Source organism: Panthera uncia, assembly GCF_023721935.1.
Source record: "Panthera uncia isolate 11264 chromosome C1 unlocalized genomic scaffold, Puncia_PCG_1.0 HiC_scaffold_3, whole genome shotgun sequence".
NCBI classification, from domain to species: Eukaryota; Metazoa; Chordata; class Mammalia; order Carnivora; family Felidae; genus Panthera; species Panthera uncia.
In genome coordinates, this window is record NW_026057584.1 from 102,266,715 (window position 1) to 102,284,112 (window position 17,398).

General features: G+C 56.5%; 1 protein-coding gene across 1 annotated transcript in view; it reads left to right on the forward strand.

Annotated features, from left to right (window-relative positions):
- The window catches only part of GLI2 (GLI family zinc finger 2), a 255,689-nt gene that overhangs the window by 70,348 nt on the left and 167,943 nt on the right, over nt 1-17,398 (forward strand). The gene's annotated exons all lie outside the window — the stretch shown is intronic.

Consider the following 17,398-nt stretch of genomic DNA (forward strand, 5'->3'; position numbering starts at 1 on the left):
GCTGGGGGCTGGAGCCCAGGGACTTGGGGAGACCCTCAGACGGGAAGGAAGGAGTTGGTGGTTTCAAGAGTGAACTAGAGGACCTCCGGGGTGTGGTTACTACATTTAGTTTTATTTTTGTTCATGATTCTAAGTTGGAGGTCGTTATTAGGATGTGTGGCCCAAGTCAGGAAGGAGGGGGAGACCCGAGGCCAGCCTTTGGCCTCCCTACCTGGGTGATGCCCCTCGCCTCCTGTCCCTCTTGGAGACTGGCTGTCCAGGCCCTTCTTGTGCGACCAGCTGGGGTGGAGGTAGGAGCCAAAGCCCCAGGTGGACACCCTGCCCTCCAACAGGGTGGTGTCAGCAGAGGAGGGGAGGCTGAGGGTAGGAGTCTGGCTGGCTGGGAGGCCAGGCTGCCTGGTCACAGGGCTGGCTTGTCCTGGGCCTGGCCGTGTCTGCATGTGATCTGTTCCTTCCCTGGGGTCAGGCTTCCCCTACCCCGTGGTGACTGCTCAAGCTGTCCCTCTGCCTAAGGGACAGATCCATGGGTCTCCGAGGCCTCAGTGAGCCCTGGCAAGCCTGGGCCTCCGTGCATCTCTGGCCTGCCCCGGGGCCTCTGTTCTCCCCACGGTCTGGGTCTATTTCTCCTGAGCTGTGAGTGGGTCATGAACTACCACATGGCAAGATTTACGGCCATGCCATAGTAGCAGAGAACAGACTTAAGCAGTAATTACACAGTGATTGAGATGTAATTGGGGGGAAGCCCCTCTAGCGTCAGACCTCATTGTCACCAATGTGCAATAATGGCAGATGCCTGAGGGGATCTCGATGCTGGGGGGATGGGCAACGGGCAGATAGCTTGGGGTGCAGTGGTTCCTCGGAGGCATCCAACCCTGCTCTACCCCACCTGCACCGGCCCCCTAGGATGCTGGCCCTACCCACTCCTGCAGGCCCCCATCCCCTCATTCCCTGAGCCCGGAGCAGCTACTGGCTGATGCGGTTCCAGCGGAGCTGGCTGCGACCTGTCATTGCAACGAGTCTCCGGTCAGGTGCAGCTGACCCTGGGGAGCCTCTTCACTGCTCCTGCTCCCCGTGGCCCTGTGTGCACAGTTTGTGGGGGAGGGCCCTCCAAGAGTCAGGCAGGAGCCTGCATGGGGCAAGGCCAGGGGTATCATGGAATGGGTGCCCTGGACTTTGAGGCTGTGTTCCAAGGACAGGGTGAGGGAGGCCCAGTGGTGCAGCCCAGAGGGGGCTGGCCTGGGTCCTAATTGCCACATCCCTGGGGGCCATGTCATTTTCCTCTCTGGGCCCTGTTTTCCCAGTCTGTGTCGTGAGGTGGACGTTCAGATAACATTTGGCAGATGTCACCCAAAGTCTTCATGATCTCGTGACGATCTCCTGCCTTTGAACACTTAGGCTGTTTCCAGCTTTTCACCGTGGAAAAATAATGTGGAAATGAAATCTTTCTACCTACAGGTGTGTTCCCTCTTAGAGCCAAAGCCATACAATTCCAGTGGTGGGGGTGAAGGCCCTGGAATTGGTGGTGGGACGAGGGGATGGGATTGAGGGTCAGGAGCTGGCCTGAACTACAGGCTGCCCGCCCCAGCTGGACACCTTGCAGCCCTGCCAGTTTGTAGGCTGTCCCTGTGTTGCTCACCACAGGGCTCCTGACATCCTCAGACAAGACTCAGCCATCCTCTGGACCACCGTGTAATAAGCCACGAAACAGTAAGCTTGTGTGTTCGATGATAGGAGATTGATTAATCAAACTATGGAACGTTTATTGAATAAAACATTATGTGGCCACTGAAAACGTGCATCAGGAGACTTTACAGTAACGTGGGGAGGTGTGACTGCGTTCCAACAGCGAGAAAAAGCAGGATGCAAATTCTGTCTTACGTCTCTCACAACTTTAGACTCCCCGGAAGTACCGTTAGCAACGGCCGTCCAGATGTTGGGACTCAGGGTGATGGATGATGCATAGGGGAAGCTCATCCCTGTGGTTCTTAGGGACCGTCAGCCTTTTAGAACCTTCTATTCGAATGTAACTCCCTCTGAAAGCCGGGGTGTGCTGGAGCCAGCCGCTGCTGACTTGTGGGAGTGGAGTGTAGACATCTTCCAATCCTGCCGTCCTCGACCTTCAGTTCGTAACTAAAAGTTGGCCGTAGTGGGAAGAGTTGCGGGAGGAAAATGGGCAAACGCTACACATCAGGGCCGCCTGCCCCCGCTGTCTTCTACCACAGCCTCTTGTTGACCCTCTCCCAGCACACGGAGCTGCTGGGTACCAGGCTAGAGTGGCAGGCACGTCTGTTTCCTGAGCGCTTGAAGGCTCTATTTTATAAAAGAGACAGCGATGAGGCAGGGAAGGGACTTGCCCAAGGCCACCAGCTGCTGTAACAGAGGGCGGGATCAGAGGCTCCGGCTCTTTCCCTGTCACGTGGTGAGAGGCCATTTTTTGGTATTTGCTTTCAGACTGTGATTTTAGACTCTTTGTGGGTGACGTGGGCCTTAAAGCCCAGCCCACTGATACCGTGTGGTAATCGTCCAGCCTCCGCCCCAGCTGCGGAAAGTCACACATCTGTCCAAGAGGCTAACGGCACCTGCTCTTTGTGACTTTGAGATTCGAGGCTGTGACTTATTTGCGGAGGGCCCCGAAAAGTCACGTGGCTTGACTGGCCTCTGTTGCTTGACCTCCTGGAGTGTCACGAGGCTGGACGTGCTGGGGGCTGGGCGTTTCCACTCAGAGTTGCAACCTCTCTGAGCCCGCGGAACAGGACAGTAGCAGAGAGGAAGCAGCACTGTGGTCAGACTGGGGGAAGGTTTCAGTGAATCACCTGTCTGGCGGGAGCAGCTCCGGAGAGCAGACGGCAGAAGCCGAGGCTGGCGGGTCCTCTCCTGGCAGGTCCTCTCCTGGCGACTTTAGCTGTGGTGCTAACACTTTGGAGGCCATAAATCTTTAAAAAACCCATTTTGGCCCAGAGCTTTTTTCCCCCTTTAATTTTTAAAATGGCGTAATTTTAAAGGCAATTTGATTCAGATGTTTTTCATTGCTTTACGCCGAAACTGCCCAAATGCTGTCGCATTTTCCTCCTCGGCAGTGGATTTTCTTTCCAAAAATATTTCTGGACCTGTCTGTGTGCCTCAGCTGAGCCCCAGGGACCCAGCCACTTCAGGCCTCTGGGCTGGGACGATCGGAAAGTCTGGAGCCATAAACCTTGGAGCCGGGTCTCTGTCCGAGAGCTTTGCTAAGTCCCTGAGATCAAACAGCCAGACGGGCTTTAGAAATTCTGCGAGGCGCCTACAGTGGCTAACACCTAACTGTTGCAGAGTGCCCACTGTGTGCTGGGCCAGGGTCCCCCCACTGAGGTCCCCCACGAGCGGCATCAGCATCCCTGGGAGTTGGACCCCACCCTAGGCCTCCTGGAGCAGTGTTCCGGGAGTGGGGCCCAGCGAGCTGTGGGGATTCTGATGCACTTGTAGGGCCCTCTGTGTTCTAGCTGCGTGAGGCGTAGTGTGACTTTCCATATGTAAAGTGGGAGTCACACAGCGGAGCTGCTGAACAAACATTGTGGGAGACACGATGTGCTCACACCTGCCTGGCATGGGGTACCTCACAGGTGGTGCGGCATAGCCTTAAGAAACAGCTCAGACTCTGCAGCCATACCACCTGGGTAAGGCCCAGCTCTGCTCACCTTGGGCAGGTCTGTGTCTCAGTTTGCTCATCTGTAAAATGGACACAATAATGGCACCCACATCACGGTGTTGTGAGAATTACTTGCGTTAGCAACATAAAATGCCAGGCGCTAAGTTCGCTCTTTGTGGAGATCCCGGTTCAGTCTCTGCCTTGTTAACTATCACCAGTTTTCCTTTTCTAGGCCTGCAGGCTCCGCCTGACTTAGAAAGTCTCCCCTTCACTGGCGACTCTTGCTAGTTGACTTGTTGAGGCCGGACAGGTTGTAGGAAGACCAGATTTCTGTTGTCTTCCTGCTTGAGAGTGGTGGAGGGAGCCCTGGGCTGGAAATCAGGCCTGAGTTTCTGTCCTGCTTTGCTTCACTATCACAGGCTGTCGTGGGTAGACGACCTTAGTGGGTCCCTGGCCTTGCTAACTCAGCCTTCTCCCCTGTACGCTGGAGGGTGGGATCAGACCAGAGGTTGCCCAAACTGGCCATGCCTCAGAATCCTGCGATACACCTGTCATAAATGCGGATTCCCAGGACACTCCAGACCTGCTGAAACGGAACCTCCCAGGCTGGAGCCCCGGGCATGTGTATGTGTAGCAGGCTTCCCAAGCCTTTGGATGCGGTTGGTCCCAAGGCATGGAGTGTATCCCTGGAGGTGGGGCACTAACCGGGTGCCGCCGGTCAGCGCGGGCAGCATTGTGCCCTGCGTGTTACGGTGCGGCTCCCAGCACATCGCTCCTTGCTGCGGGGGGGCCTCTGTGCCTCCGACTGCACTGGCCACCCCTTCATCTTGTCCACCGGCCCTGTTGGCTTCTTTGAAAGTTGCTTCCAGGCACCTTTTTGCTCAGCGGTGACACATCCCCGCCAGTCCCGGAATGCCGCGCCAATACCATAGTCTGCAAGGGAATCAGGTGGTGAGCATTCTGGCTGAGGCGCCCAGGGTGAGGAAATGTACCCAAGTCACCTGGAGCCCCGTCCTTGATAAGTACCTCCGAGACCCTGGTGTCTCTGCCCTCTCTCTGCCTCTTGCCCTCCCGCTAGGATGCCCTACGGGCAGGGCGTTGGTTGGTCACCATTGCGCCCCCGGCCCAGCAAGGCAGACGGCCGACAAACGGTTGCTGAGTGAGCGGCGTCTGACGACGTTATGCCAAGTGTGTGCCGGTCGGCTGTTGTGGCCTCCTCCCTCTCAGGTCGCCAAGGCCCTTGGGAGACCAGGGTCAGTTGGGCTGGCCTGCTCCTTGGCCCCGGCTCCCCCACCTGAGGCCCTCTGGAACTTGCCGAGCGGGCCCAGCCTTCCCGGCCTACCCGAACTGCTCTGCGGGGGCCACACACTTTCGCCTTGGGCTGGAGGATGCACTCAGGTGTGACTAAATGGGCAATTATTCTTATTTAAGTGATTTTCAGGATGGCCGTTGGTGCTGCGGCTGAGCTTGTTTTAATGGCCCAGTCACATGGAACAGCCAGTTCCCATCAGACTTTTTCCGAGAGCAGAGCTCGGTCCTCGCTGACAGCTCTGTCCACCCAGGGAGCGGGACGCAGTCCGACCGCCCGGGCTTTTTCCGGGGAGCTCTGAGGGACTCACGATGCCCTGGCCAGTGAGGTCTCGTGTGCCAGGGCTGTGCCGGAGGGCCGGGGCCCCTGGGGCAGAGGGGAGGGTTGGAGGCTTCTTCTGGCCCTCAGTGGAGTGTGGTAGGAAGGACCTGGGCTGTTTCCTGCTCCCCACTGCCAGATGGGTGTCTGGAGCAAGCCGGCTAGCTTTTCCCAAGGCCATCAGTTGGGGGTAATACTGATAACCACATCTGGCTCCGACGAGGAGAAATGGGAGAGCGTTTGCAGAGCGGCTATCAGAGGGCCCGGCACTGACAGAGTAAACATTAGTGACATGAGTCTGAATGCCCATTCCTTTGGCATATCCCGGACCCCGTCCTCTAAAGGCCGCTCTAAACGTCACTCAAAACAGCTGCCGTCCAGCATCAGAGCAGATGCCCCCATTAGCCCCAACATGGCCGCCCCCGCCATATCTCACGTCAGCGTTCGAGGCCCAGCGCAGGGCCTGTGCTCTGGAAGCCTTCTGGACGGACCTCCTGGCCTCTCCCCCTGGGTTGTAGAGGCTGGCGCACACGCATTTCTGCTTCAGACCCGCCCTGTGTGTTTCTGGCTGGCGCGTGTGAGTTGGTGACCTCTGCTCACAGAGAAGGAAAGTGCCTGAGGGCCGCACTGGTGGCTCCGGCTCCTGTTTCCCCCCTGGGCCCTTGGCAAACGTGGCCTCATCTCTTGTGGTTCACTGTGCGTGTTTTAACTATTGCAGAGTTGGGGAAAGCTTCAAAGTCCTTTCCGATTATAGAACTTGGAGAAGCTTGAGAGATCATATAGTTCAAATCTGTTCCTTTTAGACATGTGGAAGCCAAGGTCCAGAGACACGAAGCACAAACTCGTCTAGTGACACCGCTGGGACCGGAAATCGATTCACCGGGTATCACCAATGGGATGGGACACAGCTGCTCCCTGCCCTGCCCCCCGGTCCTGTCCCAAACCCCGGCTTCCCGAATTGATGGTGTTTATGTTGGAGACATTTTTCTGACGTTTGGTTCTGTCAAAACTAATTTTAGCATTTCTAAAGCTTGGTAAAAATACAGCCTCATTACTTTGATGTCAGTGCATAGTTTACTATTAGTATATTCTGGGGTTTATCATTTTAGTCATGTTTAACACGGCTGCACCAGGCATGCACTATTAAATCTGGCTTATTTTACATTCCTGTCCGGAATTATTTATTTGTAACAATTTCCTCTCTATCAAAAGACACAGCTAATGCTGTGTTTTAATGTGTTATTTACACACAAAATAACCTATTTACAACTCAGTATGCGCCAGAGGGAGAATGGATGGGCCCCGGTTTCCTGCGTTCTGTTATATCGGAGTTTAACAATCTGGTTTGCTAATAGGACCATTTATCATTGGTGTGGGGGGATAATTTATTTTATGTTTGTGGCCAGGTCTCCCTGCCTCTGATCTTGGGAACATTTTGAAGATAATGAAGTCAGGCCTGGTGTTTGGGGCGGAAGCGGGATACCCGAAAGAGAAGGGGGACCCGTGGCCTTCCGGAAGCGGCCCGGGTGCCTCTGGGTTCCCTGAGCGCTTGTGTGCGTCCCGCAGATGGTTCCGGAACACCCGTCAGAGACGTGGTGATGCAGAGACTCTGCCTCTGCCCTCCAGGAGCACCCAATTGAAGGCATCAGGGGACAGAGAACAGAGCGCTATGGGGACACTGGGCAGATGTGACCCATCCCGCCCAGGAAGCTTCTTGGGGAGGCAGCATCAGAGCTAGGCCTGTAAGGATGTGTAGGTCTCACCAGGCGAAAAGAGGAAAGGGTGGGTGTCAGGGCAGCTGAGCGGCCCCTTGGGAGTGCAGGGGCTTGGGAATCAGCGTCTGACCCGTGTGGCTGTAAGCTGGGGTACTCAGGGGGTGGCCTGAGAGGGGCTCCTGCTTCAGTGACAGGCGGGGTGCCTAGACTCTCCCCTCACCCCCAGGCCTCAGGGAACCAGTCCCAGAGGTTTAAGGCAGACCCCTGCCACATCAGATTGTCAGTGTCTGCTCAAAAGCGCTACCTGCAGCCGGAAGCTGGAGACAGGGGTCCAGGAGGAGGTCCCTGGGTCCGGCAGCCAGGCATGGCAGGGACGGACAGTGGGATGAGGGAAGGACTGCTCAGAAGGGAGGCCCAGCAGTGTCTGGGGCTCCTAGTGGTTATGTGGCCACTCGACCTTGCGAGCCGAGGTCCTGTGGCCGTGTTGGAGCCTCTGAATGCGCACTAACGGGCAAAGGAGGGCAAAGCAATGCATCTGTGTTCTAGAAGCCTTCTTGATGGACCGCCTGGCCTCTCCCCCTGGGTTGTAGAGGCTGGCGCACACGCATTTCCACTTCAGACCCTCACTGTGTGTTTCTGGCTGGTGTGTGTGAGTTGGTGACCTCTGCTCACTGAGAAGGAAATGGACTGCTGCCCTTTCTGAAGCCTGTGCCAACAGCAGAGGGGGCAGGGACGGGTGAGGTGGGGGGAGGCATCCAAGAAGGAGGGGCCATCGTCCCTTTCCCCAGGGGCTGTGGCCCTATGGAGAAACCAGACACCCCCACTTGTAACACTGATGTGGCCCCTTACCTGATGTATGGAGTGATCAGAGTATTTCAGGAGGGGGACCTGGAAAGTCTCTAATGTCTGAGTAGGGCCCTGCTAAGTCCGCTGCCTGCAGCCAGCCACGTGCCCTCTCTGCCTCGAGGCCCTAGGGGGGTCAGCCGCACTCTCAGATCAGATGGTTGGGGAGAGGTTACTAAAGTGGTGTTACAAAGTGTGGCGGGATTCAGGGCAAGCCACAAGGAATGGCGCATGGGACCACCAGCTCGGGTGGCCGGCATGGTCTGGGGGCTGAAGCTCAGGCTTGGACAGACGAGGTTTGAATCCTTGCTCCGTTGCTTCCCGGTTGTGTATCCTTTGCTGATCTGAACCCCAGTGGCTTCACCTTAGAAGTGGACAGCACACTTATCTTTTGAGGGCCAGGATTACAGATAACCAGCATAAATTGCTTGGATAGTACCTGGCATATAGTAGGCATTCTGTATATAGTAACTGTTGCTTTCAGTATTATTGTTTTTGCCGTTATTATGATTATTCTAGAACTATTTCTGAGAGTAGCAACATATGCATCCGATAAACATTTGAGAGTGAATGAACACACAGGTATGTGAACAGAATCTTCACAAGGAGTAGCAGCTTGCCCGTGATGTACGAGGGGGATATCGGCCTTCTAGCCCAAGGAGCAGCACGTGCAAAGGTCCTGGGATCTGAGAGTGGGTCTGTCAGCCCCTTGGGCAAAGACTGCCTGCACACCTCAGCCCCAGCATAAGCTGCTGTCTTGGGACTGGGGAACCCTGGGATATCATGTTCAGGAGCCCCCAGTCTGTCCTCTGGCTGCTGCATAACCACGTGTGGATGCTGGAGGCCCAATCCAGCCCGGCTCTGGGTGCACATGGCTTGTTTGGACCCCACTGCAGGCTCAGCTGGTCTTTCCTCTTGGACAGGCAGGGAAGAGGAGGCTGGAGGGGCTCTGTCTTGAGAAACTGCCTTTGGCTCTTTCCCTGAGACTGTCCTGGCTGGCCCTGCTCCCCAGTGCGCATGGATTATCAGCTTGTATTTGTGGGGACTGGGAAGTGTGAAACCCTCACGCCGGGCAGCAAGGCCTCTGGTCTGAGGAGGGTCATTTCTGGGTCTGATTTCTATCCCAGTGTGAGTAGTCACATTTGAGAGGAGGGTTTGGGTTTTGGGTGGTGCTGGGCAGAGGACATCAGGCACAGACTTTACACCTTCCTCAATTCCCGCCATTCTGGAAATGAAGGAACATTCAGGGGGAAGCCTCATGCATGGCAGAGCCAGGGGTCCTGCATGGTGTGATGGTGGTGAAGGCAGGAGACCACGTCCCAGCCGAGTGCCTGAAATTGACCCTTCCGCTGTCACCTTGCCTGCAAGTTTGTGCAGAGGCCCATGTTGTCCTAGATCCCCCTGTGTGACCTGGGTTACCAGGTGCCAGGCCTCTGCCCAGTGACAGCCTGAGGGTATTGGGGTACCTGGGGCTGAGAGAGCTGACTCACGAGACAAAGGTCAGAAAGGGAGGTACAGACTGACGAACATGCACTTTGCTACCTCTGCAAGTTCTGAGGCTGGACACAGGTAGGACCCCTGAGTCTACACACCGGTCACATCTCTCCTGGCCGTGTTGGGGACAAGGAAAGCAACGGGGACCTTCAGTTAGAGACAGGCAGGCGTGGGTTCACACCCACGTATGAACATGGGCTGTCCTTGCCTCATCTGCGAAATGGGGGTGATGACGCTCATCTGGCCGTCTGTGTGGGGCATGAGGGCCTGGCTTGTGGGCGACGGGATAGTGGCATCGCCTGCCTGAGCGGGCCGGGGGCAGCTCCTGGCTGTATCATTAGCGGCCAGAGCAGTGCGGAACTTTCCAGCCGCCCGCAGCAGCGCTGACCTTCCAGGCCCCAGCTGTCCCAGCTCTGAGCCTAGGATGGGATGGAGAGGAGGGCTGGAGGAGACAGTGATCCGTTCTTAGGTAGACAGACCCCGGAGAACTGGAGACAGCACACCGAAACCTGTATACTGATGTTCACAGTGACATGATTCAGAAAAGCCCCCCAAATGGAAATAACCCAGAAGTCCGTTAGCTAACGGATGAACAAAATGTAGTATATTCTCGTGCGTATGGAATATTATTCAGCTGTAAAAAGGAAGGAAATACTGACTCGTGCTTCAGCATGTACGAACCTTGATGACCCATATTGTATGACTCCATTTGTGTCACTGTCTGAGCGGGCAACTCTCTAGAGGCGGAAAGTAGAAGGGAGGAGGGAACGGGGAGAGATTGCTAATGGATATGGAGTTCCTTTTTGGGTGATGATGTGTTCTGGAATTAGATTGTGGTGATGGTTGCACAACCCTGTGGATATAGTTAAAACCACTGAATTGTATCCTTCCAAAGGGTGAATTTTATGGTATGTGAATTATATCTCCGTTTTAAAAAGGAAGGGAGGGAGGGAGCAAGGAAGGAGGAGGGAAGGGAGGGAGGGAAGAAGAGAGGGGGGAGTTAGGGATGACCAGGTGCAGGCCTGGGTGAGGCCTGCAACCCCAGTGTGAGTCCCCAGGAGTCCCCAGGCTGCGTGAGCGATGCTGCCCCTCAGGGAGGACCCAGCTCCCCTGGCCAATGAGCAGCCTCCCCAGCCAATTCTATAGGCTCCAGAAGCTCTAAAAATAATTGGAGTGGAAGGAGGGTGTTTAATGACAAAGTAAATAATTACATTAAGGGTGTGAGTTTGGAGGGAGCTGAGTAAATCACTTTAGAAAGAGCACCAGCCTCCAGCTAACTTCCAGTCCTTTATCACCAGATCCCGTCCTCCCTCGGACTCTGAATAATTGATTGTGGCAGGCATTGTGGGCCCTGCAGCGGCAGGCGCTGCCGGGGTCAGGCAGGGCTGGGAGAGATGGCCAGCCTGCGAGCCAGGGTGCCCCGCCAGGCCCACCTGCTTCTCCAGGTAGATGAGTCCCGGGGGGCGGCGGGGAGGTGCCCGGCCCTGTCCTGCTTGAAATCAAATGCTTTGCTGGGAAGGGCCAGGGCTCAGGGCTCGGTGATGCCCTCGGCTGGAGAGGGCTAGATTCTTCTGTGCTTTTGTGAGGGAGGAGCCTCAGGGGCCATGAGGCCCACTGAGGCCCAGAGAGGGGAATGTTTTGTCAAGGCCGCACAGTGAGTGTGCGACAGGTCCGGTAAGAAGCAGATCTGGGGCACCCAAGCCAGCGCCAGGGGTGCGGTGCCCAGGGTGGGTGGGCCTTAGCGAATCAGTGGTGTTCCCAGCTCACGCTTGGGGTCCCCAACCTGTGAGCGCTGTCCCAAGCCCCCTTCGGAACAGCATCTGCACAGGGTGGGTGTCAGGCAGGTTGCAGCTCCTGGGGCGGGGCGGTGGGGGGGCATACCCAGCTGTGTGGCAGGAGTGGCAGTCATCGGGTGCACCCTCCCACCTTCGCCGTCCTGGCCCAGAGTCCCCCGTTTCCTCCTTCCCTCCACTGTCTTCCCTCCCTCGACCCCATGGCTTCACCCTGTCCTCAGTGAGTCCCAGCCTGTGGCTCCAGAGTCCCAGGAACCCCTCTCCCCAACCCTGTGCTCCCCTTCAGGCCCGTGGAGGATGGGCAGCCAGCTTAAACGGAACCCCAAGAGGGACATTTGCGATATACGAGGATCTAGGAAGACCTAGGCCTGAAAGGATGGCTCTTCTCTGATGGAAACCAAGTCACTCAATTGCAAGTGACAGAAACCCACTCAGACCCTCCAAAGCTACATGGAGTTCTCGGCTTCCATAACTGGGAAGCCACAGCCAGCTGAACTTGAGGTTCCAGGGATGTCTTTGGGACAAAGTCTGCACGCTCTTGGTTGGCTTTCCCCTCGGTCGCCATGCAGGCATCTTCTAATCACTGGCTGCCAGGAGCTGCTGTGGGTGTACGTGGGCCCGACAGCCTGCTTTCACGGAGAAGTGTCTCCTTCCAGGTGACTCTAGCAAAAGTCCAGGGCATCTTCTCCTCGTCCTGCCTTGGACGCCCTTCGCCCTGTGCGCCAGTCACCGTGACCAGACCATGTGCTGTTATGGACACCTGGCGGTCTGGGGAGGGTCAGCCTCCCTGACCGTAAGGACTGTGCATGGGAGAATGGGCCCCAGGTGGTGCTGGGCAGGCCAAATAAAAATGTCCACCTCTCTTCAGCCAGTTGACAGGAGGGGGACACCTTAGGGGCTCTGGGAACCTGTAGATACTCACCAGTGGATGGGGTCGGAGCTCTGGCTCTTCAGAAACAGGGAGCACTCCTCCGGTCATCCCTTCCCGGGGCCTCCTCCTCTGGGCTGCATCTGGAGTCACCTGGTCACTCATTGTCCTTTTGAGCTGCCCATGGGGGAACAGGAAGTGTTTCGAGAAGTGCCAAGTGAAAGCCTTAGGGAAGTGACGGAAAGTTCCAGGGGTAGGTGCCACTCAGGAGGGTTTCTTGAAGGCGGGACATGTGGGGGAGGGTCCTGAGAAGGGGATGTGAGCAGAGGTCTGGGGGCGAGGATGCAAGGGTGCACGTGCAGGGTAGGGACCAGAGCATCTGCTGGAGGGGAGGCTTCACACAAAAGGGTAGGAGGGAAGCTGCAGTTGGAAAGGGAGTTTTGAACGGCTGTAGGGAACCTTGAATGCCCTGCAGAGGAATTTGGACCATGCGTAGTAGGGAGCCATGGAAGGGCTTTGAGCGGGGGAGGGACATCCAGAATAAACTTGTACTTTTGCTAGATTGACTGGCATCCTGTGACTTGAGGCATCCCATCCCCACAAACAAAATGCAGGTGATTCCTGCTGGATTTCTCTGCTTGTCAGACCCCCTCCCTCCTTCCCTCTCTGTCTGCCACCCTGCCTCTCTTCCGTCTTTCCGCATATGGCATTCATTGAGGGCCTCGTGTGTGCTGAGCAGTGTTCTAGACGCCACTAGATGCCCTGGACATTTGCTCGAGTCGCCTGGAAGGACACACTTCTCCCTGAGAGCAGGGTGTCAGGCCCCCGTTCAAATGCAGCAGCCCTGAGCAGGGTCCCGTTCTTCCAGAACTGATGGCCTGGGCGGGCGAGACCGGAAATACCCGAAGACATGACCACACTGCGGAGAATGGTGCCTGGGTCCTCCATCCGGGGAGACTGGGCTCGCCTGCGTTTCCCAAGGATGTGGAAGCCACTGCCTCTCTTAGATGTGCTGGTGAGGCAGAGTGGAAACCGCTTCCGCTGCTGGGGGAGGAAAGGCTGGTGAGCTGGCCCCGGGTCACCCCTGCACTACGGGGCGGGGCGCTCACCTGCACCACGGCCCGGCTGGCCACCCCTGTGTGGAGAAGCCAGGATCCAGCCCGAGCGGCGGCGGTGGGGCCTGTGGGGCCAGACGCCCTGGGCCCTGAGCGCCGAGGACACGGGGGCAGTTCCTCGGTCCGCAGCGTGAGGCTGGCATGCCCTCCCTGGTGGGGCTGAGCTCAGGACTGGGGCGGAGGACCCACAACTGGGCTGTTCTCGTGGGGGCCCTGGAAGAGCCAACTGCGGTGCCAGCACGGGGGACCTCAGGCCCTTTCTGTGTTTCTGAGCCATCACCCCAGAGTGGGCCTCTGGGGCATTTCCAGCTCTGGGGGAGACATTGGGGGAGCCCGTGGCCTCTGCCTGGGGAATGTCACCCTAGGCCTTCAGGCTGCTGGGATCCCCTTTCCCCCAGCCGCATCCTTGACATGGAGGCTCTGTCCTCTCTCCTTGTTTCTGGAACATTCCTCCTGAGCCATCATGCTCAGAGCTGGCCCAGGGGAGCTCTCCCCTCACCTCGGCCGGTCTGTGCACCCCGTCCTCCACTCTGGTGTGGCAGTGAAGGCGAGAGCCGTCTGAAAGCAGGGAGGATTTGTTTTTTTTTTGTTTTGTTTTGTTTTTTTTTTTGCTTTGCTTTTTTTTCTGGAGGCTGAAAGCAGGGGTCATTGTTCTGGTAGTGGATTGCCAGGCCCGACCTGGCTCCCACCTGTGGGAGCCCGTGGCCTTGTTCTGTGGGGGTGGGGGAGGGCGCTGAACTCGGACACACAAGCCCTCTGTTCCTTGGTGGCCACCGCCCATCCCCGTGTGACATCTGTAGGAGCGTGCGGAAGGATTCTCAGTGTGCCACGGGACATAAGGCGTTGGAACTCCCCTGCTGGTGCCTGCACGTCACTAACGCTGACCAAATGTCCTGGCAGGGCTGTGGGTGGTCAGACGTGGTTTCTGTGCATGTGTCCCCAGGGAGGAATCAGAAGCTTCTGGGATCTTAAAAAAACGGAATCAAAGAAAAAACAGAGTCAGTGTTTCCCTGTGCCCGTGCGGTGATTCTAGGAACTCCGTTGCTTTGGGGCTGTGGGGAGGGCAAGAGTGGCCTTTGAAAGTTTTTCCCAGAGGAGGTGGGGGTGGCGTGGGTACCGGGTGGAGATGTGGCAGGCGGCCCGCCTGGCCTTGAGCTTCCCCCATCCTAGAACCGGCCCGGCTGCACACAGGGAACAGACCGATCCCCTCAGCTGGGCTGTGCCTTGGGAGTGAGAGAATCAAGCCCAGGGTCAGACTGAGACTCTTGGCCCTGCTTGTGCAAGAGTTTCCCAGCTTGGGGGGGGGGGGGCGCCTGGGGGGCTCAGCCCGTTAAGCATCCGACTCTTGATATCGGGGTCGTGAGTTTGAGCCCCGTGTTGGGCTCCACACTGGGCATGAAGCCTGCTGAAGAAAAAAGGACTTCTCAGCTGCGTGGCTGCCCCAAGCCACTTCACAAGCCTGCTGGCTCGTTCTCTCGCCCAGGGTCTTGTGTGCACAGACGCATCTGGTCCTTCATCCTTTGGTGCCCCCTTCCCTCCCCGGCCCCCACTGCGTCCTGCCTTTCTTGGGTACAGTCTTCTCCCTACCGGATCACCGGGCTGTGCCAGCCCCCTGGGCCACCTTGTCCTGAGAAGGAAGTCACCCCCAGCCTCCCCGGCCCTCAGACTGTGCCCCGGATTTGAGATTCTTTGCACACATGGCGTCCCAGTTGCAATGCTTAGAGCCTCTGCAATGAGGATTCCGGCACACGTGATCTGTTTGGAGGGGCAGGGAGGGGACAGGGGAGCGGAGGCAGGAGAAGGAGGGCACCTTAGCAAGCCAGTTACCTTTCATCCTGGGGGAGGCTCCGGGACCCCGCGAGATCTATCCCACCCAAGGGGCAAGAGAGCCAAGTCTAAATGCCAACCCCTGTCAGTCTTCGCTTGAGGGCCCCTCTGGCACTTCCGGCCTATCCTGTTGTCAGGCAAAGGGGGCTTGGGAGGCAGAGAAATCCGCCAGTTAACGACAGGTGCTGGTGCCTGGAAGTTGGGTGAAGGCGCCAGAGCCGTAAGGGCATGGGGGATATGAGTGGGAAGCACCTGCTACCTGGAGATAGAGGTGGTGGGTGCTTGCAGAGGGCAATTCCGGGGGGGTTGGGAATCCTTTGCTGTGTCCCTCTCTGCGATTTCGTCATTAGAGAGGAATTCGGATTCATCTCCAGCAAACGTGCGCGTGGTACAATGGATGCTTCTCCAAACGGAGGCGAGGAATTTGGCTGTTGTCAGACCTCAGTGCCTTAGTTGGAATGAGTTCGTCAGAGGCTGTGTTGAGCGAGTAGGTGTGATGGGAAGGAGCACAGGACGACGGGAAAGAGACTGCTGCTCAAAGAAGGGCCCAGAAACACGTCTGAGGGACCCGAAGATCCCCTCGGTGCGTCATCAGACACAAGGGCCTGTGTCCTGCCTTCTTGAGGCCTGTGCCACAAGTCCTGAGAACCAGGGACAGGGGAGCAGGGACGGTTCTCCTAGACTGGCCTTCTGGAATGGAGGAGACCCCAGACCCTGAGCCCCAGGGATGCGCCTGATTTATAACCAGTCACTAAAAATATATACAGTGAAATGAAAGCTCCTGTTCTTGAGCGGACTCCTTTTAGCCGTTGTAAAGATAAGTAACGGCAGTTATAAGGCCACTTAAACCCTTACCTTTGGGGTATAAAGGGGTCTCTGCAGACAGTAAGTCTTTATCGAGAAATGTTTACTCATAAAAAACCACAATGAAGCCTGGGAGAGAAGGCGGCTCGGCCATGGGGCCTCTCTGCCTTTATGGAGCCGCGGCCTCTGAGACAGTGGCTGCAAATCACCGCATCCCAAAGTTGAGGGTGGGACTGAGTTAAACCTGCCTGCCGCCTTCTGGACCGCCACCATCCGCCCCCGGCTCCCCTCCCCCATCAGTGGAGGGCACCTCAGTGGGCGGTGGCTCCCCTGGTGCCTGTGCCATTGTGCCACTCTCCCTCTCCCTGGGACGCCCTCCTCTGCTCTCCTCCCCGCTGCTTGTCCCTGCAGCGCCATTTCCACATGTTCCCCTAGACACCCACCCCTGTACCAGTTAGGGGAGCAGAGGAGTCCGGTCAGGGGAGCAGAGCCACGGTGAGTGACACGGGACAGGGGTTGTGATGGCACCAGCCGCACCGAGCTGGGACGATTAGCTGGGGGAGCCTTGAAATCTCTGGAGGGCTGTGGCCAGAGTCACCGTAAGGTCAGGGAGAGGGAAGGCCGGGTGGGACACAGGCGAGAGTGTGGACAAACTGGAACCCGTGGGGACAGTTAGAGCTTATATTTGTCCCGCTCTAGGAGCTCCGTGGGAGCTGGAGGGGCTGGCTGCCCACCTTGCAGGGAGCCGCAGACAGGGCAGTGCGGAGGCTGAGTGGGGGCATACCTGCTGTCCTGCATAGAGGCTTCCCGAACTGGTTAATCCCTTAAAAATTCCCCAGGAGAATTTCCCCAAAAAAATTCCCCCAGGAGAGGACCCCAGAGAACAGCTCTTTATGTGGGTCGTATCTATCAATATTTGTCTTGCTAGAGGGGCACCCTGGGTGGCTTAGTCGGTTGAGCACCCAACTTTGACTCAGGTCATGATCTCGAGGTTCCCGAGTTTGAGACCCACGTCGGGTTCGTTGCTGTCAGCTCGGAGCCTGCTTCAGATCCTGTCTCCCCCTCTCTCTGCCCTTCCCTCACTTGTGCTCTCTCTCAAAAACACACAAACCTTTAAATATATAGGTATATATATGTATATATATACCTATATATTTAAGTATAAATATGTATGTATATATATATTTACCTTTGTAGAAATTTAAAAAGAATTTTTTTCAATGTTTATTTATTTTTGAGAGACAGCAAGAGAGAGCACAAGCCAGGGAGGGGCAGAGAGAGGGGGAGACACAGAATCTGAAGCAGGTTCCAGGCTCTGAGCTGTCGGCACAGAGCCTGACGCAGGGCTCGAACTCATGAACCGTGAGATCATGATGACCTGAGTGGAAGTAGGATGCTTAAACCGACTGAGCCACCCAGGTGCCCCTACCTTCCTAGGAATTTTAAGGCCAGAAAACTTTTAAATGTTTTAATTTTTAATCCATTTAAAATTGACAACGGTAAACCCGTTATTTTTATCAAAAATAACTATTTTCCAAAATAAGACAGCGAGAAGGGTGGGATCACGCTTTTGTAAACCTCTGTCCTGTCTGGCTTAACGGGAGGCAGCTGGAGGGCCGCATGCATGCTTCTGCGTAGACACGTCTACAGCAATGTGTTCTTTTGCTTGAAATATGTGGAGGAGATCTGG